The sequence below is a fragment of the Diceros bicornis genome, chromosome 35, assembly GCF_020826845.1.
Source record: "Diceros bicornis minor isolate mBicDic1 chromosome 35, mDicBic1.mat.cur, whole genome shotgun sequence".
Taxonomy (NCBI): domain Eukaryota; kingdom Metazoa; phylum Chordata; class Mammalia; order Perissodactyla; family Rhinocerotidae; genus Diceros; species Diceros bicornis.
Window position 1 is genome coordinate 29585428 of NC_080774.1, and position 25390 is coordinate 29610817.

A 25390-nucleotide genomic window follows, 5' to 3' on the forward strand; every position below is an offset into this window, starting at 1 on the left:
CTGTAAAGGTGGTCCTGTCTGCTTTCCTTCTTTCAGAACTTTCTCACAGTTTCTAGCGTCCTGATGGCACTCTCTCACTTTCCAGTGCACTGACAGTTTAGGAAAGTACACTCTTTTTCTTCAGCCATTCCAAGAGATGTTGATTGATGGGGAGGCAGATGCCATAGTAAACATAATCTAAGTTTCCCTTAATGATGTAGAAAGAAGTTTAGAATGCTGTGGACCTTCCAGTTCACCCTTATGAAGATCAATCATAGAAAGAGGCATGCTCTGCAGGAAGCCAGATGGCACCAAAAAGACAAAGTTCTGCTAAAAATAACAAGTTTCACAGGAGCTATACTGGTGCTCTTGCATGGACAGGGTTTCTTTGCAACATTTCACTTTACTATTTTCCAAGATAAAAACTGTTGATTCTGTGTTAATACGCCGAGAACACAGGCTCACAACGAAGACCGTGCACAGTTGCTTGAGCAGATCCCAATCATCTTTTGAGATAGCGAAGAAAGCCTCTTTCTACCTGCATTAGCCACACACACATTAGTCTTTTGTGTCATCAAGAATATAACTAAATCTCCTAAAATACATATATATTAATAAAACAAGTTTATCCTCTTCCCACATGGTACCAAAAGCATTTTGTCTTGTATTTTATAAATTAATACCCGCATTCTAGGAGACTGTGACTCGGGGAACCAGATAATTTATCATCCAAATGAGAACGCTTGGAGAATAAAAGTAGATGCTATTCATCATGACTCCCAGAAAATAGGCATACACTGGAACTGTTTCAGAGAAACCAGGATGGACGGTCACCCTAAACAAGACCCAGTGCCTTTCCAACGTCTGATAAAGAGTCTGCCGTGTGTGTTACACATTCATTCCTCCCAGTCGCCTTTCCACCAGTGTGATTGGGAGATGAAGGGAGAGCAAACGTTTCTGTACAAGGCCAGAGCAGGAAACGTGAAAATGTCCTTCCGGTTACAGTCCTACTGAATCTCATGGGGGGATATTTTTATAACTGGAATTATCTACTTATTCAAATAAAAGAATGTCAAATGGGAAATCTGTCACCATCTTTTTAGCCATATCTCAGGGTTGCAACACAGAGGCTGCTTCTCATCTTTCATTCGTTTGTATCATGTAAGAGTTGAGAGTTCTTGCTCATTATCTCATTGCATCCTTGACATGAATTCATCAAGGCAAGTGTTGTTACATTTCTAATTTACTGAACAGGGAAAACAACGTGCAGAGGAGTAAGGGCTTTTTAAATAATCTGATGGGAAAACATATATTATTGTTGTGCATATTTTCATTTCTCTGATTTTTTAGTGTATTTTTTTTTTTCATGTCAATTCGTCCATTTTGAGTTGCCCATGAATGCTCTTGCCCATGTTTTTCTATCAGGATGTTCATTTCTCTTACTTTTCTCTGATGTTTAATTTTTATTTTTTATCAGAACAACAAATATATCTAATTTAAAAGTTAAATAGCATTCTCAGCATTGTGGGGAAAACTGGCAGTGTCCTCCCTATTCTTCCTCTCTCAACTCCATTTGGCTTCCTAGAGGCAATCCTTTCAACTCTTTTTATCTTCTGATATTTACCTTCATATTTCTAAATAATAGTCTTCAATTTCTACTTCTTCCTTGATTCCTTTGAATATTATATACTCACTTCTTCTGATGGAACATAAGAAATCAACACTGGTACAAAACATCCACCCGCCTCGCCCCACACATGAACCCTTCTCCCTTCTCCCAGCGCAGCTGTGTCACGATTTCTAATTACATTGATATTTAATGTGGATCTTATTATGACTATAGAAACACTGTTCACTCATGGGCTATACAGTGTAGCACAATTATATTTCCCTGCTGGTACAACATTTTGTTCTTCCAGGAGTGAGTAATTGGCCAATCTGTTCATTTGCTTCATTTTCTATGTCCTGTTACCGATTCTTCCCAAGCCCTCTGACGGGGCTGAAGGCTCCTCTCACTGAGTCATCTACTGGTTCCATTTCTTTCCCCTTTTGATCCTCCTGCCCAATTGGCCGACCTGGTTTTCAGGCCCATCGCACAGCTGCTGCGTTGGGACTTCTCTCCACCACCATCCTGTGCAATCTCGTCATCTCTCCTGCGTCGGCTTCTTTGTTTCCCAGATTCTATATCTGTTTCTTGGTTTTTTGACCTCATTTACTAATTTCAATGTTGCATATCCTTCAGTAGCATCCTGAGAAAAGTGGACAAAAACTAAAATTTTGAAACTTGGCGTGTCTGAAAATGTCTTCATTTTACCCTCACTATTGATTAATCATTTAGCTGGATATAGAATTCTGACCTGGAAATCAATGTCCCTCAGAATCAGGAAGGCTGTGCTCCATTTTCCTCCATCTTCCAACGTGGCTGTTGATACGTTCCATGCCATGCTGTTTTCTCATTCTGTGTGTGCACGCTGATCTTTTGTCTCTGGAAGCTTTTAGAACCTTGCATCAGTCAGGGTATGGTCAGGACAAAAGAAGTCATTTTATGTACGAAGAAAGCACTCTGTGAAGCTTCCATCAAACCCAGAAATGGTGCCTGCTTTCACGGAAACAGAAGACACACAGGTCCCCTCTGGCAACCCAGGAGAAGGCTTGGTTCACCCTGCAGGCTTTGAGCCCTTCTTAGTGCCAGGGAGGGAGCAGGAGAGCAGGGTACTGGTTTCCAGACAAGGAAAACAGGGAAAGAGGAGCCCCGGAGTCAGCCACCCAAGCTGCCTGAAGGGCTGTGTCCCAGCAACTGTGACATATGATAGGTGCCAAGATGACAGGATTATCTTCCTTCTGAAAAAGGACACTGTTTTGGATTCTTCAAACATTATTTTCTCCACAGGCTTCAACAAGATGGGGATTAATTTCTGTGGCTGAAATCTTTTCCACCCAGACAGATTCAGAGGACACAACTGTGGTTGTATCAGGAGGGAAGGTCATATCCCCTGCTTTCCGACCAAACGAGCCAGCCTGTGCAGAGCAAGGTGACAGGCACACCATCAGAGGTCCTGGGACTGCTGTCACCACTGCACCAAGGAGGTGGTCTGTGTGTGTGCTAAGTAGGAGGAAGGGGGTGACGTTTTAGGGCTGGGACCAAAGGGGGGCATTCCAAGTTTCAGATCCAAGGGACAATGTGACCAGAGGTTTTGGCAGCAGCATGCAGGGTCCGCTGGAGCCCAGGTCAGTAAACTTTGTCTGTAAAGGGCCAGATACTACATATTCTAGGCTGGGTGGGCCACGCGGTCTGTTACAGCTCCTCAGTTCTGTCTTTGCAGCAAAAGCAGCCACAACAATACGCCAATGAGCAGGTGTGGCTGTGTTCACACACAACTTATTTACAGGACCAGGTGGCTGGTCCACCCACCATGCTGATCCCTGAGCTAGAGGAGGAGGACCAGAGGAGGAAGGCCTAGTTCAGAACCCACCGCAGCAGGCCCAGCAGAAGCAGTGAGGGTCGGAGCTAGCAGAGGAGGCCTGAAAAGGCTCAGGGAAGCACAGTCCCGAGGGAAAGAATCCACAGGGTTCAGTGGCTGAGGATTGGGGAAAGCTGGAGAGTGACAGCAAGGTTTCTGTCCCGTGTCCAATGGAAGGTGGGGACACACTGTGGTCTGAGGTAAACTCAGGCCAGAATTTCTAAGCTTCCCAAGAGAGAAATAAAGATGTTGCCATTTTCTTCACAAAAAGATTCATGATAGTTTTTCTTTAAATCCAACATTGCACAGGACATTTAAATTGGATGTAGTTTCTACATACTATGGAATGAAGTAAGATTTCGTGACAGCAATCAGTTGATAGTAATTCCCCAGTTTTAAATATCCACATAAATTACCAGAATGCTCTGACAATGCCTATATTTCTCAGTCCAAACTTCATTTCCCACACTAATTCTATCACCCAAGAAAAGGAACAAAAATCCTTCAAAAAAATTTCTATTCTGCTAAAAAAAGATACTCTCACCACAGATCTATAGTGTGATGATTCAGGAAGTAAGTTCAAAAGATGCCACTGAAGGGGCTGGCCCGTTGGTATAGCAGTTAAGTCCACGCACTCCACTTCGGCAGATGAGGGTTCGCACGTTTGGACCCCAGGGTGTGGACCTACGCTCTGCTTATCAAGCTATGCTGTGGCAGGTGTCCCACATATAAAGTAGGGGAAGATGGGCATGGATGTTAGCCCCGAGCCAATCTTCCTCAGCAAAAAGAGGAGGATTGGCAACAGATGTTAGCTCAGGGCTAATCTTCCTCACCAAAAAAAAAAAAAAAGATGCCACTGAATAAATGATCACTCTGGTTCCCTAACTTATGAGCAAGAGCCGAGCTACCTGGGAACAGGAGAATTCTCTGCAAAGGGCAGCATTCTATTGCAGGGTCTGCTGCTTGCTAACAGGTAGACTCCCTACACATCACCCAGCCCTGTCTTAAATCCACAAAGTGGATTGGTGCCCTTGGTCTAATGGTGGCGATGGCCATGTTGACATCTTTTGGGACCACGTCCCCCCTGTACAACATGCAGCAGGCCATGTACTTGCCGTGGCGAGGGTCACATGACCATCTGGTTGGCCGGCTCGAAACAGGCATTGGTGATCTCAGCCATGGACAGCCGCTCATGGTAGGCCTTCTCAGCTGAGATGACCAGGGCGTAGGTGGCCAGGGGGAAGTGGATGCGGGGGTACGGGACCAGGTTGGTCTGGAACTCTGTCAAGTCCACGTTCAGCGCCCCGTCGAATCCCAGGGAGGCCGTGATGGAGGACACGATCTTCCCAATCAGATCGTTGAGGTTGGTGTACGTGGGCCGCTCAATATCCAAGTTGCACCGACATATGTCGTAGATGGCTTCGTTGTCCACCATGCAGGCACAGTTAGAATGCTCCAGGGTCATATGGGTGGTCAGGATGGAGTTGTAGGGCTCCACCACGGCCGTGGAAACCTGGGGGGCTGGGTAAATGGCAAATTCGAGCTTGGACTTCTTGCCATAGTCCACTGAGAGGCGCTCCATGAGCAGAGACGCAAAGCCAGAGCCGGTGCCGCCCCCAAAGCTGTGGAAAATGAGGAAGCCCTGCAGCCCCGTGCACAGATCCGCCTGAGAGAGAGCAGAGAACGCGAGCCAACACCTGCAGAAGCCACACCGCCCACCTCCAACCAGCCACGGTCACTTCTCTTCCTCTGCAAGATCATACGACTCACATCCTCCCCAGTGAACATGCATTACACTTAGAAGCAAAGCAAAGCAGACGTTAAAGATGTATGGATGCACCGAAGCCGCACTGGAGAGTCAGACTGTGGACTTGTGATTCCGACCTCAGTTTTGCCAAAATGTCCTCCTGGTCACAATCCGAGGCCTACCCTCCCGTCCAGGACAATGGGCACAGGAAGCCTTCTCGGCACTCGTCTTACCAGTTTGCGGATCCGGTCCAGGACCAGGTCGATGATCTCCTTGCCGATGGTGTAATGGCCTCTGGTGTAATTATTGGCTGCGTCTTCCTTCCAGGTGATCAGCTGCTCCAGGTGGAAAAGCGGCCTATAGGTCCCTGTGCGCACTTCATCTACAAAGAGGACATGACATGGTTGCCACAGTCTTTATGGCCTATTGTTAACTCACCTGGTAGGACAGATTCGGGACTGTTCCATTCTACCAAGCATGTGCTGCTCCTTGTAGGTCAACAGCATCAGTGTCTCCTAGGAAATGCCTCTGTGTAATACACAGACCACAACTGCAACCTATGGCTCTAGGAGAGAAGAGTCAACTCGTGGTACAAATGCCAGCGTGACCAGTTTCCAAAGAAGGGAGTAGAGCTCTCACACCCGCACACAGGCGATTCTACACGTGCATGTTTTTTCATACCTGTATCTACAGCCAAGGTATAATTTAAAAATCCCTTACATACTAGACAGTCACCAGGTCAGAATGACTTTTGCTGGGCAGTCCCATCAGGGCACCCTCTGTGGCCTGGGTCTCACAGACTTTAGGGTGACATTCTGTCATCTCCTGGGTGGCCACTGAAAGGTGCTTTCTTTGCAGCTCTCCTTGGAAAATACCTCAGACTCCTAATCTGGAGGAACCCAACGAATGTTCTATCCTTACCTTTCTATGTCTAGGATGCAGGTCAGGACTCGTGCACCAGCCTGAGGGAGTGCACAGCATTAAGGAGGGACCAGTGCCCGGACACCCTGCAGACAGGGTCTACACAACCACCTGACCGGGGCTGAGGTGGCCACGAGTGAATCTATCCCCAGCCCATCGTCCTGCTGGCCAACCTTACAGTAGGTTTTTCTAAATTAGGAGCCTGAGTCCCACAGACATTTCAAGCACTAACCTCCCAGTTTCTCACTTAATGTGGCCACAGGCATATGCTTATATGTCTGTTCTTTCTGCAGAGGGATTCAAAGGAGCACACGTGGGGCTGTAATGAGGCTCTCCCACCCTCCCAGGACAGCCGCCCTGAGTGCCCGAGTATCTACTGACCACGGTGGGCTCCAGGTCCACAAACACTGCTCTGGGCACATGCTTGCCAGCCCCAGTCTTGCTGAAGAATGTGTTGAACAAGTCATCCCCACTGCTGATGGTTTTTTCACTTGGCATCTGACCATCAGGCTGAATTCCATGTTCAGGGCAGTGCAATTCCCAGCAGGCATTGCCAATCTGGACCCCCGCCTGCCCCATGTGGATAGAGATGCACTCGTGCTGGGAACCAGAACATAAAGGTGAGACCCTCATCTTCAAGGCAATCATCACTTTATGGCATGCAACTGAAACCTGGTATCATAAATTAATATTTGTAAAATATTTTGGTGTCTGGAGGTTTTCTCAGACATTCCATCCCATGACCTGCCAATGATCATTTCATATCTGAACACCTGCCCATCCAACACAGACAGAGACACGTTGAACTACAAATAGGAGTACAGCCACTATAAACTCGTCTTCCAAACAATCAGTAAGTACTGTTAAAAACTAATATAAAATAAGCAGTCAAGAAATTTTGCCTCCACCTAAGGATGGATTTACCACCCTGTTTTAGGTAATGGCTTAGAAAATCAGACAAAATATATGAAATAACAGCTTTCGGTCCCTGGACAACAGGCAGCAGAGACAGTGATTGCTCAGAGCAGAGAAACCAAGTCAGCTGTGTTCCCACCCCAGGAGACTGCTGGGGGTTTCCAGGCTGCAGCAGAGGGAGGAGAAACCCATAGCCCAGGGATCCCCTGAGTGGAGAAGAGAGAACTCGGGGTTCATGGAGGCCAAGGCAGCTAGAAACCATGGTGCTGATACAGGCAGGGAGAGAGCTGCACGGAAAGAGCCCTGTGGAGACCAGCGGGGAGTCCCGTGGAGTCCACAGCTGAGTGCTGCTCAGCACACGTGTGTGAGGGGCTCCTGAGCTCCCAGCTGCCATGGCGGAAAAACCTCCCCCTCACAGAGCACTGATGGAGTCCTCAGAAGTGGGGCCAAATGAGGCTACACTAACGGCTGTTCTGAACCCACCTGAAAAAGCTGAAAAGCAAGCCTCAAATGATCCCACTGTTTGCAGGTATATTAATAGCATCCCAGAAAAAAGTCCACAAATAGTTAAAGGAATACCAAGAAAATCTAGCACCCAATCATGTAAAACTCATAATGTCTGGTATCCAGTCTAAACCTACCAGGTATATGAAAAAAAAAAAACTCGAGAAAAAATGACACTATGAAGAGAAAAAGCAACCAACAAAAACAGACCCAGAAATGGCATGGATGATAGAATTAGTAGATATGACATTACAATAACTATTATATATCCATATGCTTAGGAAGCATATGGATATTATATTATTATGGGGTTACTAAGTCACATAAAAGTAAAATATGACAAACAACATCACTGAGGCCAGAAGGGGAAACGGAAGGGGACCGTCGTGAGGCGGCACAGCGTCACTGAAGGTGGACTGGCACGAACAGAAGATGTAGGCGGTCATCCTCACAGCAACCACGAAAAACAAAGTGAAGTGGAAGAGCCAAGAAGCTAATACAGGGATCAAGTGGAATCATACCAATAATTAGCCCAAAAGAAGGCAGAAAAAAGGGTGAAACAGGAACAAACAAATGGGATAAATAGAAAACAAACAGCAACCTGGTGGATTTAAACCCAACCACGCCAATAGTCACATTAACGTCCTTACAAATTAAATGGAATTACCTAATAAAAAGCGAATTGTCAGATGGACAAAAAAGCAAGACCTAACTCTATGCTAACTACAAGAGGCCCAGCGAGAGGGTAAAAAGTAAAGATGGAGAAAGATACAGCCAGCTAAGTCTACACCAAAGGAAAGTGAGAGTGGCTATAGGTACAGGGAAGTTTTTATTCTCTGGTATTTGTTTTCTGCTGACAGCAGCATGTTCTGAGCACACAGACTGGCCTTGGTCCAGGAGAGCGGGGGCTGGGATGGATGGACTGGCCCCATCAGGCACCCTCCAAGCAGGTTTAGAGGAAACTCTGCTCCAGATGAGGCCGGGCAGCAGGGGTGGGACGGGCGCACGGGCACACGGAGGGGGCAGTGACCACTTTGCTCCAGCACTTGGGGACCAGGTGGTGAGCCTGGGGCCTCTCACTCCACCACTCATCTCTTGCTTCTCCAAGAGCACCACGGTGGGCTCGAGCCCGTGGCTGGGGGGTGGACTAGCGAGAACTCAGGGTCTCCCAGTTCTGGCATTCTCTGATGCCCAGCAGGTATCAGGTCAGTGGTGGGGGACAGGCACCACCAGACAGCATCTCCCCACAGGGAGCAGAGCACTTGTGTGGGGTCCAGGCCAGAGGAGCACAGGCCAGGACTAACAATGTTGCTTTCAAAGCAAAGAATTTTACCAGGGAAAGAGGGTCATTTCATAATAATAAAGGGGCCAATTCACCAGGAAGGCAGAACAGTCCTTGATGATTATGTATCATTAAAGTCATAGCTTCTAGACACAGAGCTTCAAAATATACAAAGAAAAACCGACAGAACTGAAAGGAGAAATAGGCGATCCACAATCAAAGATTCAACACTCTCTCGATAACTGAGTGACAGAAATCAGTAAGGACACAGAGGACCTGGCCAGCACTGTCAACCACACTGACCTGACTGACACCATAGAACACTCCCCCAACACAGCAGAATACACGTTCTTCTCACATGCACAGGGGACATCTGCCAAAAGAGACCACATTCTCCACCAACCTAAGACAAGTCTCAACAAATCTCACATAATCCAAATTAGAGTTTGATCAGTGGTGGGAGGTAAGAGCGGACCCAGGAGAGCACTGAGAGCCCTGCTGTCGCCTCCAGCTCCAGAATCTGTCACTGAACCCTTGAGTGGCGAGCCAGCCCAGTCACTGTCACCACACCCTTGAGCCAGGACCTTCAGCTGTCCCCGCCCCCAGTGCTGCCGACACCAAGCCCAGCACCACGGGCAGGGTGCAGGCACAAGAGGGTAAGCGTAACAAAGGTTTGGGGAACAGTAAAATGTTCAATGTACAAAATGGCTATGGTTTCATCAACAGGAAGGACACCCAGGAAGATGTACACAGACCGCCACAAAGAGGAAGAACCCCAGGGAGGACCTTCGCAGTGCAGGAGACGGGAGACTATGCAGTCTGACGCTGCAGAAGGAGAAAGGGTGCAGAGGCAGCAAGTGTGACAGGCCCTAGGGGGGCTGCGGTGCAAGACAGCAGACATGCAGCAGACCTGGACTCTCATAGACGCTCTCCATGTCGCAGGGGTCCTCCACACAACCACCAGCAGAATTAGCAGAATAGTGACAGCAGGGAAAGAACAGGGACCAGAGAGTGCTCCCGAAGGCCAGGCCCCACAGCGCCGGCCCGACACAGGCCACGGTCCCCACCTTACTACATGCAGAGACCCTATGGGTGACAACACAGTGTCCCAAACCCCCTGTGCAGGGAGGAGTGATGAAGGGGACTGACAACTATCATGCAGGAGAACAAGGGAGAGCAGTGAGACAGAAGCTGTATCAGGGTGTAGCCTACAATTCCACAGGCACCCACCTGGCCAAAGACAGCCCAGAGAGGACCGCCATGAAGATCAGGAAGGTCAAGGAGATGAAACCTAAGGTAAGCAGCCACCTCAACATCAGCACCACCGCACCTTCAATGACCGACACAGATGCCAAGAAAACCCTAAACCACACGACGGCAGAGAGACACGAGCAGCTGCTCCACCAGCTGAGAACTCCTCCCTCCCGAGGCTGAGCCGGGCGGGCTGAGGAAATGCAGGCTCACCATCCCTCCACCATCTGCTTTAGTCACCCAACAAGGAGAAACGCACATGAAATTCCAGCAATGATAAATGAACAAAAGACCAGAGCTGAAGACCTTAAGTGCCTGCTTTTTCCCTCTTGACCAGATAACTAGAACTAACTGCATTATCTATGCAGCACAGAACTTTTATTATTTTATCTAAAGATGTCTCTTTTTGGTAATGACAAATGTGGTGTTTTTTTTCTATGAGGCTTAGGTTTTCTAAAACCTTTAAAGGTTTTTAAATTGTTTCACATCTAGTCAAGTTAAATTTTTTAAGAACTTCATTTTTAATTTGCGGCAAAAGTTTACAACTAGATATTTTCAAAAGACTCAACAAACTCCAAGCATCTATTAATAAAGATCTTAATAAAAAAATTCAAACACTACAAAATATATTTTCTGAATGTTGGATTAAATTAGAAATCAGTAACACAAAGATATCTGAAAAATTCCCCAAATAGTTGGAAACTAATAACAAGGGAGATTAGAAAATATTTTGGCTGGAATAAAAGGAAAACATGACATACCAAAATTTGTGGGATGCAGCTAAAACAGTGCTTAGAGGAAAACTCATATATAAAACACTCATAAAAAGCTGGAAAAGTCTAAAATCAACAATCTATAAAACTCTTCCAGAAAATAGAAGAGAAAGAAATGCTTCCCAACTCACTCCACGAGGCCAGCATCACCTGGTACCAAAACCAACAGTACAAGGAAATATGGACCAGTATCCCTCATGAACACAGACACAGAAAGTCGTTCAAAAGTTTCAAAATCACATCGAAAACTATAAAACATTGCTGAAAGAAACTGAAGAACACACAAAGAAATGGAAAGATATTCCGTGCTCTTGGATTGGAAGAATTAACATAGTTAAGATGTCCATACTTCCTAAAGCCATCTATAGATTCAATGCAATCCCTATCAAAGTTCCAACAACATTTTTCACAGAAATAGAACGAAGAATCCTAAAATTTATATGGAACAACAAAAACCCTGAATAGGTAAAGGAATCCTGAGAAAAAAGAACAAAGCTGGAGGTATCACACTCCCTGATTTCAAAATATACTACAAAGCTATAGTAACCAAAACAGCATGGTACTGCACAAAAACAGACACACAGACCAATGGAATAGAATCGAAAGCCCGGAAATAAACCCACACATCTATGGACAGCTAATCTTTGACAAAGGAGCCAAGAACAAACAATGGAGAAAAGAAAGTCTCTTCAACAAATGGTGTTGGGAAAACTGGATAGCCACATGCAAAAAAATGAAAGTAGACCCTTACCTTACACCATACACAAAAATTAACTTCAAATGGATTAAAGACTTGAATGTAAGACCTGAAACTATGAAACTTATAGAAGAAAACATAGGCAGTATGCTCTTCGACATCAGTCTTAGCAACATATTTTCAAGCACCACGTCTGACTGGGCAAGAGAAACAATAGAAAAAATAAACAAATGGGACTACATCAAACTAAAAAGCTTCTGCACAGCAAAGGAAACTATCAACCAAACGAAAAGACAACCTAACAATTGGGAGAAGATATTTGCAAACCATACATCTGATAAGGGCTTAATCTCCAAAATATATAAAGAACTCATGCATCTCAACAACAAAAAAACTACCAACCCAATTAAAAAATGGGCAAAAGACCTGAACAGACATTTCTCCAAAGAAGATATACAGATGGCCAACAGACACATGAAAAGATGTTCAAAATCATTAACTATCAGGGAAAAGCAAATCAAAACTACAATGAGAGGGGCCAGCCCCGTGGCTTAGCGGTTAAGTACGTGCGCTCCGCTGCTGGCGGCCCGGGTTTGGATCCTGGGCGCGCACCGCCGCACCGCTTCTTGGGCCATGCTGAGGCTGCATCTCACATACAGCAACTAGAAGGATGTGCAGCTATGACATACAACTGTCTACTGGGGCTTTGGGGGAAAAACAAATAAATAAAATTATTAAAAAAAAAAAACTACAAAGAGGTATCACCTCACGCCCGTCAGAATGGCTATAATTAACAAGACAGGAAACAACATGTGTTGGAGAGGATGTGGAGAGAAGGGAACTCTCATACACTGCTGGTGGGAGTGCAAGCTGGTGCAGCCACTATGGAAAACAGTATGGAGATTCCTCAAAAAGTCAAGGCTAGAACTACCATATGACCCAGCTATTCCACTGCTGGGTATTTATCCAAAGAACTTGAAAACACCAATGCGTAAAGATACACGCACCCCTGTGTTCATTGCAGCATTATTCACAATAGCTAAGACTTGGAAGCAACCTAAGTGCCCATCAAGGGACAAATGGATAAAGAAGATGTGGTATATATACACAATGGAATACTACTCAGCCATAAGAAATGATGAAATCCAGCCATTTGTGACAACATGGATGGACATTGAGGGTATTATGCAAAGTGAAATAAGTCAGAGGGAGAAGGTCAAATACTGTATGATTTCCTTCATTAAGTAGTAGATAATAACAACAATAAACAAACACATAGAGACAGAGATTGGATTGGTGGTTACCAGAGGGGAAGGGGGCAGGGAGGAGGGCGAAAGGGATAATTCAGCACATGTGTGTGGTGATGGGTTGTAATTAGTATTTGAGTGGTGAACATGATGTAATCTATGCAGAAATAGAAGTATAATGATGTACACCTGAAATTTATACAATGTTATAAACCAATGTTACTGCAATAAACAAAAAATTTAAAAAAAAGTTTCAAAATCAATGATTTAAGCTTTCACCCTAAGAAACTAGAAAAATAGCAAATATCCAAATTATGTAGGAAAAAAAGAAATAACAAAGAGCAGAAATAAACTAAACAGAAAACAGAAAGAGAAAAAGAGAAAAATCAATTAAACCAAAACCTGGTTCTTTGAGCTGAACAATCACATTGATAAACCCCTAGCCAAACTGATTTAGAGAAAGAGAAGACACACATTACCAACATCAGGAATGAAAAAGAGCATGTCACTACTGATAGCAATATATTGAAGGGGTAGAGGAATATTATGAACAACTCTGGGACAATAAATTTGGTAACATAGATGAAACAGATAATTTCCTTATTCCTACTGCTGGAGCTCACTCAAGGAGAGAGAACCAGAATAAAAATGAAATAGGCAGACAAGAATGGCCACATCAGGATCCAGATAATTTTAAGCATGGGTATTATTTTGCCATCATGTAATTATGATCACTTTACAGTTCAGAAATCTCAAACTACTTCAAGTTCTTTCTGATTTCCTAACCTAGCACTGTAATCTCCTAGCTCGTAAGAGTGATGGTCTGGAAGCCTACAAACTCTGCTTCTGGCCTCCTCCTTAGTAAGTGAAAGACAAGGGGCTAATTCACAGCTGATAGGCTAATTCTGGTTCCAACCAAACTGCAATATTGAGCCAGAAAAATAATTACCCTTTGAGGCAGGGACAAATTCTCCAGAAGGTTCTCAACTTTGTGATGAGGCTCTGATGCATAAAATAGGATTTTAATCAAAATTTCTACAGCTGGGATTTCCATTAAATTTATCTTAAGACACAAACCCTTTTATCACAAACAGAAAGTACCTGGAATGGCCAACATTGTCTCAGAGAAGATCAGTGTAAGTTCTTTTAGGTTAAATTCACATCAACTCCTCACCACCTCCCCTCACCTGAAGTTTCTCAATTTAGTTGGTTCAACTAAGTACATGAACTCATAACATCATATTTAGGCATTTCAACTTGAGAAGACCCTATTATACCAACAAACAATGGCTGAAAAGCTCTTCTGAAAGTATTACCATGGTATTTTTCTTTTTTAAGACAAAGCCTTTGCTAAAAAGAACAGCTCCTAAAAAATGATGAAATGCATAAATTTCTTCTAATCCTGAAGCTTCCTTTTACCTGTCAGGTTATAGATACTTTTCCTTTACACTTGGAATACTTCACCTCTAAAAAGCATTTTTCTGAGCAGCTTGATTTCATGCTGTGCAATAACCAATAAGAAAAGCCCCCAAACCAACTTTTCTTTTTTTTTTTTTGTGAGGAAGATCAGCCCTCAGCTAACATCCATGCTAATCCTCCTCTTTTTGCTGAGGAAGACCGGCTCTGAGCCAACATCTATTGCCAATCCTCCTCTTTTTTTTCCCCCAAAGCCCCAGTAGATAGTTGTATGTCATAGTTGCACATCCTTCTAGTTGCTGTATGTGGGACGCGGCCTCAGCATGGCCAGAGAAGCAGTGCGTCGGTGCCGGGATGGGGACCAGGCCCCCAGTAGCGGAGCGCACGCACTTAACCGCTAAGCCATGGGGCCGACCCCCCAAACCAACTTTTACAAAAGGAGACTGCAGAGGTTAGTGTGAGTTATTATACAGTTACATGCATTTTATAAAGTTTGGAAGCTACCACAGTGGTGAGAAGGGGACACTGAGGCTGAGAGGACTAGCCATCAGCCTCACTACCTGGCAGCAGGTGAACCTTGACCTGGACCATGTAAAATCGTGCCCCAGGGTCATTCCAGCCTCTCTCCACACAAGGCTGTCTCTTGGGCACCACTTGTTTTAGAAGTGCACAATGCCACAGGTGTTGGCTGGGTTTCACTGATGTGTAAACATATGATGTATTAATTCAACAATTACTCAGTAGATACCTATGAGCTGAGGATACAAAAATGAACAGATTAAAGGCAGAAGCCCACCCTGCTGTGGGGAAACAGGCATTCTCATATATTGCTGGCGGAAGGGAATCTGACAATATCTACAGACTCACAGCCGTCCACTTCCGGCATCGCCTACACACCTACACCAGCAAGAAACGGCACAGGCACAGATCACTCATTGCAGCTTTATGTGTAAAGACCGGAAAACATCCCAGTCTCCAGGGATACGGAACAGGCTGAACAACCTACAGCCACACTCTGGATCACTGTGCGGGGTAAAGGACAATGCAGATCCTTGTATGCTGAGACGGAGGGAGCTGAACTCTTCGTACAATCAAAAAACAGGTGCAAGAGTGTGTACTGTCTGCTACCTTTGGTGCAAGAAAGAGGGGATATAAGCACATCTATTCCTGTTTGCTTGGTTTTGCTTTAAAAAAAATTATAAGTATAAACAACCAGAAAAAAAAAGAATGGAGAAAGCAAGATTTTTCTGCATATACCGTTTTCGATCATACTTACTTCAAGACGTTGTAAATATTGCCTATTTTTTTAAGTGCCCTCCTGAGCCCACAGCATAGCAGAGACACACAGGAGAGAGTTCCAGTGCAACACCTGGTGTTGCTTCGGGAAGGAAGAGTCTGGAAGGGCGAGGGCAGAGGGTGACCACACTTGAGCACTGTGCCTGGCGCCCACCCCTGACCCGCAGGGTGTGGACACGACCCTGGGTTGCCGGTCAGAGGCAACACCCTTGCGCCCTGCTGACCCCCAACCCGGGCCTGTCGTCCACCGCCCGCTCCCCAGCCGCTCCAACCCCGCCGCCCGCACAACCCCGGGGATCGCCATCAGGCTGCACGCCGCCCTCCCACCTCCTCTCGGTCAAACGCCACGCTCCAGCCTGTGCGCCCGCCGCATCCTGATTGGCTGGCCGCCTGCGCGACTGCCATTGGCTCCAACAGGGGTGGCCCCCGGCCGGGATCCAATCGCGATTGGCCATTTTCTTGACCGGCAAAATTGCTCTCTTGATTGGTCTTCACTTTGGGCGGGAAGTGATGGCGACGGCAGAGCAGCGGCTGACGGTCTGGTGCGGCGTCGGCGGGAAGCTGCGCGGCTGACGGCCTGAGCGACTGTGGAGGGGCGGCCGCGGGGCAGGAGGGAGCCCCTGATGAGCGGGGAGGCCACGCTGCCATAGCTCTCACCGCCTGAGCCCCACGTGTCCGTCTGTGAAGTGCGGTCTCACCACCAGCCGCGCAGGGTGTGGAAGGGACAGGGCTGGTCCCTGTGAAAGGCCTTGCCGACGTCAGCTGAGCAAACGCCTGTGCGGGCTGTTCCGTCAGCGGCCTCTTACTGGCGCTGAGGTCAGTGTCCTGGGCTGGGGAGAAGCTTTAAGCCCCGGATCTGTCAGGGGCAGACGTGTAACCGGACTCCTGCAAGAGCACGTGGTGTGGACCACGTGATGGGTCCCCGCAAGGAAGTGGCTGAGAGGCTTGAGAAGGGAGGGAGGGGGTACTTCTGCCTTCCGGGGCACTCAGGCCGTGTGAGTGGATCTTAAAGAAAGTATCGCGAGGTTTCCAAGCAGCAGAGACGGAAGGGTGGAGAGGGCAGGGTGGAGAGTTGTGAGATTCAGCTGGGCACATGGACGGCGGTGAAGAGGGTGACACTGGCGGCTCTGGGCTGGGCTGGCGTGACCATGGCTGGACCAAGGAGTTTGGCTTTCCTGGGTGGGCGGAAGCCAGCTGGCAGCAGATGCAGGCCGGACTGGCCGTCTAGGGGGTGCATATGGCAGCAGGGGGAGCATGGGGGCAGGAGACCCCACAAGTGGTCATTGCAGGAGGACAAAGAATTACCGCCCACACACGCCCTGGTGAAAGGACACACAGAATTCCCAAGGTTCCTGGAAGGGTGACTGCTGCCCTCAGTTTACCCCCCCTCAAATCCCTTCCCACCCCATTCCTGTGGCTGGTCCATGGGAGAGTCTATGTTGACCCTACAGAGGAAAAGAGCCCCTTCTCCTGGCTCTTTTAAGCACAACCCGAATGAGCTGGAATTCTTGTAGAGAAGGCAGCACCAAAAAGGAGTTAAATATGGAGAATATAAGTACATAAATATAAATTATACATAATAATTTACAAATATAAATTATGTATTCATATATTAATAAATATAAAGTAAAAATTAAAAAATGATAGATGCAAAGTGTATATTTCTTATCCTGCCTATCATGGCTAGGCCAATGGAGGCATGGGGTAATGTTCTCAGTGGCAGGTCAAGTGGGCTGGGTTTGGCAACATCCCTGCCACCCTGCATGGATTCAGTGGGCCCAAGTCTGCAGCTACCCACTAGTCCCTTGCTCTGGCAGATTTCAGAGAGTGTGGTCTGGGGGTTAGAAGGGTCAGGCAGCTAGCTGGGGCTTCCAGGGAGTGGTGTTTGGAGAACCAGACATGAGATTCTTCCCAGGGAGGCCCAACATAGCAGGGACAAGGAAGCAGCGTCAACCTCAGGCAGAGAGGCTACATGAATTGGGGGAGGGTGCACCTCTGGTAAGAGCTGGAGCAGATGTGGACAGATGTGACTGCCATTGCCAGGGCTGGAGGACAAAAGGAAGGAAGGGCTGGATGGCCAGTTTGTGGTGAGGTGTAATGAGGATAATTGTGGAGAGGTAATATGGGGCAACATGCTAATGGGCTTTGAATGGTGGAGTTTGGGCTAAATCTGGCCCTGGGGAGAATACCTGACTGGGGGAGGGGACAGCATGGGGACAGAGAGGATGGAGGCTGCAGGAGACAGACAAAAGTGGAGGAAAAGATAACAATGAGGACTGACGTGGGAGAAAGATAAGATTCCTTTTGCCCTACCCCCTCAAGCTTCCCCCAAAAGCTCTCAGAAACTGGGGAGGGCCTGGACTACTTGGAATGAATGAGCTTGATACCAGCTCAAGACAAGGTTGACACAAAGGAAGCCATATTGTAGAACAGAAACCCTTTTGTAACTTTGAATGACCTCTGACAAACTAACCCAGCTGGACATGCAGACTCCAGGAGATCTAACTGCTCCATAGATTGTATGACCCCTGCTTGTGCATGTACCTCCCAGCTGCGATACGATGACAACTTTGTTCTTTCGAGTTCCTTAGCAATGTGATGACCCCCGAACAGAGAGTCTATGCTGATGGTCATCATCAATGATAACTGAAAGATCTGGTGTGGCACTCCCAGTCTGTAACACCAGAAGGGCAACATTCCTAACCTCCTCCCCTATAACCCACTGGCCTGTATAACTGCTGTAAGATTTTGTACCCCCTTAAGGTGGTTTTTTTGGACATTAGTTGGCCATCTTCCCTCTTGTTAGCAAGCTGTAATAAGTCCTTCCTCTCCTACCATCTTGCCTCTTGGCTACTGGCATGTCTTGTGGCGAGCAGAAGACCCCCCCCCTCCTCGGGCAATAACAATTTGGCACCCCAGATGGGACATTAAATCCTGCTCATGCCCAGCCAACCTCAGATGGGCAACCTGTTGAGTAAGTCTCTAGTGGCTGCTGTGGCTCTCTTGGTCTCAGGGAATCGCCCTATCTGCTTTCTTGTACTGACGCTGGCTGCCTCCTAATGCTGATTGTGGTAGGAAGAGAAAGGGCTACATCTGGTGAGTCGACAGGCTCAGTCTGGAATAGGGTGAGTTATCTTGAGGATGCTCATGAACTCTCTTCCCCTCCATCTGGGGTCCTTCCATTTGTGGCAGGGCTGTCTGGGGTCCTTTAAGACCATCTGGGTGCACACTCAGAGTGGGAATAGTTGTAGGACTTTATACCCTAAATCTGGGAACTAGTTCGCTGGTGTCTGGTTTTTCTGTGTCTGTGTCCATGTCTGTGTCGGTACATAGCTTAAAACTGGCTATATGGGGACTGAGTTTCTCAGTGATCATAACAAACTCTCTTTAGAAATTACCTTGTTTGTTATGGGCACCTTGGGAAAAGCCCCCTTAAATGGAGAGAACTGTAAACAGCTGGCAAGATAACCCAGGATAATTTAAAGTTATGGTGGCCGCTTTGGGCTCCCTTTGAGATTTTGAATTGAGAAAGAAATCTTTAAAGAGTCAAAGGCTCCACCCCGGGAGCTCTCCTCTGGTTTCCGGGCCTGATCACCCCGGCGACCCCAAGTGATGTGCCCTCTCTTGGTGGTTCGAGTTTCTGTTAATCTGTTTGGGCACCTGGAGTGATTCCAGGTTGGCCTGTGGGTCAGCCCTTTGACTGACAAGGATGCAGTTTCTGGTTTCTGAGAGTCCATGCTCCACCCCTGGTCGCTCTCCTCCGGTTTTTGGGCACCTGGGATGATTCCAGGTTGGCCCCTCAGTCAGTTATTTGATTGACAATCTGGAACCCTGTTTTGTCTTCTGTCAAGAACCTGTTGAGTATTTCAGGGACCTACTGAGTCAGTTATGGGGACAGGAGATATGTAATTTATTCTGTAAACTGTCTTGCCCGGGGACCTGTTGTTTCTGTGACCCTTATCTTGATAACCCTTGGGAAGAGGCTGTGAGGGCAAGGCCTGATCACCTCTTTCCCTTCTTTGTCTGTCTCGTTTGTCACCTCCTCTGTTGTCACCAAGTTGAGGTTAAGTTTGGGCTGGACCTGAGCAGAACCTGGATCTTCTGTCAAGTCAAAAACTTGAAAACTTTTTGCCAGGGACTAACTCTCAACCCTGACATTGAGAACCCTGGCCCCCAGCCCGCTCCAGGCTTTTGCCTCTTGCCTCTCTAGCTTGCCTTGTGCTGGCTCAGGGACAAGTGCCTGGGCTGAGTGGGACTAGACTAAATCTTCTAGCTATATTGATGCCCGTAGTTGGGCTCTGCACCCTTCTCCGGGCCTCTGTCAGTCAGACACTGACAGTGCTTTACTGCCATGGGGAACTCCCCCAGCATCCCCAGAGACTCACCCCTCAGGTGCATTTTAACTAATTGGAAACACTTTCTACTGGATGGGTTATGACCCAGAAACTCCATCTTGGAGAAAACTTGAGTGATTTCTCTGTGTCTTTATGATATAGTTGGACAGGTAGATCAACTTATAATGTCATTTGAGTTACAACCCAATTTCTGAGAAATTAAGAGCAATTGTCCTAAAAAATCCTTGTAAGACTGGAAATACAGCTCTAGAGGCAGTTCAGATTCCACCCAGTTCCTTTATCTCAAAAAAGGATTATCGCCTCGCCTCTCTGGGAAGTGTTATCAAGCTCACCACCAGTTCCTAAGACTGAAAGGAAAAAAGGAAAAAGGCCAAAAACCGGCCAGAAGAGTACCCTTGCCAAAAATCTAGCATCTTGAGTGTCTTCCCCACAAATATTAGTAAAAAAGGCTTAAAACAAAATTTGGATTCATAACAAGGGGTCTTTATATTACTTTACCTGATTCATGGCAGTAATTTTAAAACCATAGCTGTGGAGACTCCACGTATGTATGTCTATATGTATGTTACATATGTGTGATATTTTACCTCTGGATGGTATGATCAAAATTAAGAGCTCTGTTTAACTGACTTAAAGTAAGCGCTTACATAAATTCTAAATGTAATGGAAATTAACCCAAATTTCTTTCAAGTTAACATGATATAAATTAATCTTTGGTAAGTGAAAGCTGGTTTAAGTTTGTTGGTTTGATTGAAACACAAATGATTTAGATAGATGAAGATAAGTAAGAGTTTTGGGGTACAGTAATTATGTTTTATGGTCTGTATACTTGAAAGAAAAGCCTCCAAATTCTTTTTGGTAACTTAAAACTTTAGAGTTTTGCTAGATTAAGTTAAATGATAAAAATTTGTTGAGTATCTGGATCATTTTCAAATAAGATAAAATACTGAAGCATTGCTAAACATATCTAAGTTTATCTACTTTTGGCTTATTGCAGAAAAACTAAAAGGTGCTTTGGGTCTATTGGTAAACATGTCTTGTATTTTATTAAAAGATTGTACTATGAAGTAACATGTTTTTAGAAATTATGAAAGGTATTTATAAATTTGCCAAGCCACAAAATGCTAATATAAAAGACCATTCATAATTGCTTTTTAGTTTTCACTAAGGTCTGTAAGGGTTAAAATTCTGCTAAAAATTAATAAGGAAAACATCTTTGTATTCAAGGAAAGTTAGATGTATGTTTTCAGTAAAGAAGGCAAAAGGAATGGAAATATTTTTATTTGTTTTGTTAGGAAAGATAAATTTGTCCTAAAGTACTAGAAGGGAAGAAAGGAAGACATGGGACAAATTCTGAAGGAAAAAGAAAGTTATAGAAGGTTTGTGGAAAAGGAACCCTAAAAAATAGTTTTATGGCTGGTCAAGTTGGCTGGGATTAAAGTAAATCCAATTAAGTAAATGAGTTTTAATGTCAAGAGTAAGCAAGTGCAAAATTAAAATTTGGCCTTCTTTCTCTTAAAAGGATAATATTCTTGAACTTGATAAACAGGTTATAAAAGATTTTTCTTTACCTTTGAGTAAGTCCAACTAAAAGACAGAAAAACTACATTTTGTTAAAATAATTTCCCATGTTCAAAAGACTGAGGTCTCTCTATTAAGATTTTTTTGACTTTTAACTCTCTGTTTGCCCTTGACTGAAATTGCAGAATACTAACTGAGAAACTGATGATTTGTGAAACTGCTAACAAGATTAAGGTCAAGAATTGATTACACAGGACTGAATGAACTGATGTGGATGATTATAATTTTTATGACTTTTGGTTGAAATATTGCTGATTTTTTTTAATGTTTTGTTTTTTCAGATTGAAGGAAAACTTTTTCTCTTTTCTCCTGAGCTAGCTATGACTTATGGAAATTTGGTAAATTATACTTTTGTAAGCAGAATTGAAACATTTATCTTTCTCTCCCTACCTGATTCCTCCAGGATTTGGAAACTCTTAGTGAGTGAGTATTGTTTTCATGGCAATATAGTTATTTGCATAAGCTCAATAAGAATCTGTTCTCATTATAACAGGACACAATAGGAAATATTGATTATATTACCAAAGATTTAACTATATTTGAGAAAAAAATACAGACTCAGATATGACAAGACAGGTTTTGAGAGACAAAGATTGGATTTTATGGAATAAGGTCACATGGAAATATTGGCCTTGTACCTTATTTACAGCATTCCAAGCAACACTTACCAGGATGAGTAAGGAAGGTCACTTATCTGGCAGGTGCAAGGAACCTTGAAATATTTTGGGGAACCTCAAAAAGAGAGAAATTCACCCAAATCTGTAGGTGTTGCAGGCAAAGTCTGATGAAAAGTCCTTGGGTTGGCTTTCCTGGCCTTGAGAGGCCTTTAAAGTTTAATCTGAGATTCCTTATAAAAAGTTCCAGCGAAGCAGATTTAAAAGAGCCTATATGATCAATGGCTATTCTTGCTGTACTTATGTAAATAATTGGGCCAAGTTTATTGAAGCTAAACTTATTTTGCAAACCAGTTAGTTTTAATTTGGCTATCTTTTACAAAGAATGAGGGTGATTTTAGAGAGAAAAATATATGTTTCAATAGAAACTGTAGTACACATTCATGGATATTAGGTTCTAATTCTGATAATTGTCTTTGAGGTTTCTGTTTTATATCTCCTACCTGGACTGGATCCTGAATTCTTCTGGTCTCCTGAAATATCTGGCTACAAATCTGCAAACTAACGTTTTGGATTTTTTCCATCATTTTCATTTGGAATCATTGAGAACTGGACCTGCCCTTTTTCCTTAAGCCTTGCAAACTGAAGCTGGTGGACGTGATATAAACTTAAGAGAGGTTCATGTGTGTTGCTGTGTAAGCCACTCAGAAAAGTACCTGAATACCCAATGACATCAGAGACATTTCAAACTGCAAAAGATGCTTTGACTCTGACATCTAGAAATCTTTTTGACTGGCTGCCCCCTGGACTCAGAAGGTGGTTTATAATTTGCTCCCACCATTAACTTTGTTTTTCTTTTTGTCTTATTAATTACCAGGTTACTTGCTTCCACAATATAGGCCTAACTTTGGGAGCCCACCTGTATCACTGCCTTACCAAGAGACTGGTTCAATAAGATGGAACAATAAGATATCCCTCAAGATTGAGGGATTAAACAGCAAGAGGGGGGAATTGATACTGGCTCAAGACAAGGTTGACACGAAGGAAGCCATATTGTAGAAAAGAAACCCTATTATAACTTTGAATGACCTCTGACAAACTAACCCAACTGGACATGCACCCTCCAGGAGATCTAACTGCTCTGTAGATTTTACGACCCCTGCTTGTGCATGTACCTCCCAGCTGCGATAAGATGACAACTTTGTTCTTTTGAGTTCCTTAGGAATCTGATGACCCCCAGAGAGTCTATGCTGATAGCCATCATCAATAAAAACTGAAAGATCTGCTGTGGCACTCCCAATCTGTAACACCAGAAGGTCAACACTCCTAATCCTCTCCCCTATAATCCACTGGCCTATATAACTGCTGTAATATTTTGTGCCTCCTTAAGATTTTTTTTTCTGGAGATTAGTTGGCCATCTTCCCTCATGCTAGCAAGCTGTAATAAAATGTCCTATCTCTCCTATCACCTTGCCTCTTGACTATTGGCATGTCTTGCAGTGAGCAGAAGATCCCCCCTTGGGTGGTAACAAGGTGATTTGAACAATCTCATTTGGATGCTAACAGAAAGGGGAACTCCAGGAGGCAGAGGGACATAGGGACATCTGGGTCACATGTGGCATGTAGACTCTGATTAAGAGGAGTGGGGAGGAGTAATGCCTTGACCTTGTTAACCTAAAAATTTATAAAGAGCCAAAATGAGAGGCAGGGAGCCATTTATTTGGGAATCAGAGAATTGCAATTCAGGGAGCACAGATTCAGGTAGAAACCCAAATAATGTCCTGATAGGGAGTAAAAGTCAGGGGCTTTTAAAGGCACAGAAGGGAAGTTTGCATTACAAACAATGTTAATTGGGTTTGGGGGCAGGAAACTACTCTTGGCTAAAAATAATTGATAGCTAAGGCTAGCTAGACTTTTGCCTGATGGAGACAAAAGTCCATCACTGTGATGAGCTGCAGGTTTTTTGCAGGGTTATTCAGTTTGAAAGTTCATGTTCTGCCTGATGAGGATGTGCATAGACCCATTTCCTTCATGGCTTCCCAGCTCCATTTTAAGTCCCTTAGACATAAGTGACTCTGTTGTTTCACATTTCACAGCTTCAATCAGGTAATGCACAAGGGGCCAGCTTGGGGAAGCACTGGTCTTCTGACTTCTTAATCTGTTCCTCTGTTTACCAGGCTTCATCTCTCTCTGTCACTCAGCCCTTCCTGCCCCTGGAGTTCTCTTTTGGAAACTGGTGCTTTATCTTTTACTTTGATAACAACTTTATTCACATACCATAATACTCACCAACTTAAAATGTACACCTCACTAGGTTGTAAGTATATCCATAGAATTGTGCAACCATCACCACTGTCTAATTTCAGAACATTTTTATCACTCCTAAAAGAAACTCTGTACCCATTAGCAGTCACTTCCCATTCCCCACTCCCCATCCCCTGGCCACCAATAATCTGCTCTCTGTCTCTATGGATTTGCTTATTCTGAACATTTCATATCAATGAGATCATACAATATATGGTCTTTTGTAACTGGCTCCTTTCACTTAGCATTATTGTCTCAGGATTCACCAATATTGTATCACCACATTATTCATTCTTATGGTCAAATAATATTCCATTGTATGGATATTTCACATTTTAGTTATCCATTGTGAGTGGATGGACATCTGGATTGCTTTGACTTTGGGGCTATTATGAATAATGCTGCTATGAAAATTCACATACAAGTTTTTATGTGGGCACATGTTTTCATGTCTTGGGTATATACCTTGGGGCACAATGACTGGATCATACAGTAACTTCATGTGTGGTATTTTAAGGAATTTCCCAATGGTTTTCCAAGACAGCTGCACCATCTTACATTCCTACCAGCAGTGTGTGAGGGTTCCAATCACCCCACATCATCTCCAACACTTGTTCTTCTCTGACTTTTTGACTGTAGCCATTGTGGGAGATCAAAATTGAGCACCCTGAAATATGTCTCTTTACCTTGATTATTTTCTCTGATGGACATTTGACCTCCTCCAAACTGCCTAAAGAATTTAACATAGAAGACCTTTTTCAGGAAGGAGTTACTACCATATGATGGCTGCAATATACTGTAAAATAGATGTTACAATAGAAAAGGCACCAACAAGCCCATCTTATCAAAAATTCTGTCTCTCCCGGGCCACATTCTCTAGGTGGCCCTGCAAAGAGTTGCCAGACAAATATAAATTTACATGTATAAGGGACATCTCCATTTGTAAAGGTATCTCCCTCTCTGTACTGGGAAGGGGGGGGGATGACCTCATCTCTAGAAACTTATCAGTGTGGAAGTTGAGGCCTTAAATCTGCATAATAACCTTAC

At 44.7% G+C, this 25390-nt stretch overlaps 1 protein-coding gene and 1 pseudogene across 1 annotated transcript in view; both read right to left on the bottom strand.

Annotated features, from left to right (window-relative positions):
- Positions 1 to 25390, bottom strand: part of LOC131398451 (cationic amino acid transporter 4-like) — a 143013-nt gene that overhangs the window by 70094 nt on the left and 47529 nt on the right. The window lies entirely within an intron of this gene.
- On the bottom strand, positions 3258 to 7526 carry LOC131398455 (tubulin alpha-3 chain-like; annotated as a pseudogene).